At 62.4% G+C, this 237-nt stretch overlaps 1 protein-coding gene across 1 annotated transcript in view; it reads left to right on the top strand.

The window, feature by feature from the left end:
• The window catches only part of LOC104501706 (lactadherin-like), a 6,595-nt gene that overhangs the window by 3,981 nt on the left and 2,377 nt on the right, over positions 1-237 (top strand). The window lies entirely within an intron of this gene.

Raw genomic sequence — 237 nt, forward strand, 5'->3', positions numbered from 1 at the left:
TGCTGGGGTGGGAGTGGGGTGCCGCGGGGGCTTGGGTCATGTCCTGCTGCTGCGTGGGTGCAGTGCCAGCTCTGCTTTCGTTTGGGGATGTCCTTGCATTGCTCTCTTCCCCCGCGAAATCGTCTTCCTCTGCTTCATTCCGGAGCCTGCAGCAGGAGGCACTGTGAGCCAGGGAATAGCTGGGAGCTAAAAATCCAGGGAGAAAGCGACTGGCTGCAGCCCGGCGCCCCTGGCAAG

The sequence above is a fragment of the Buceros rhinoceros genome, unplaced genomic scaffold (genome assembly GCF_000710305.1).
Source record: "Buceros rhinoceros silvestris isolate BGI_N320 unplaced genomic scaffold, ASM71030v1 scaffold36151, whole genome shotgun sequence".
Classification (NCBI taxonomy): Eukaryota; Metazoa; Chordata; class Aves; order Bucerotiformes; family Bucerotidae; genus Buceros; species Buceros rhinoceros.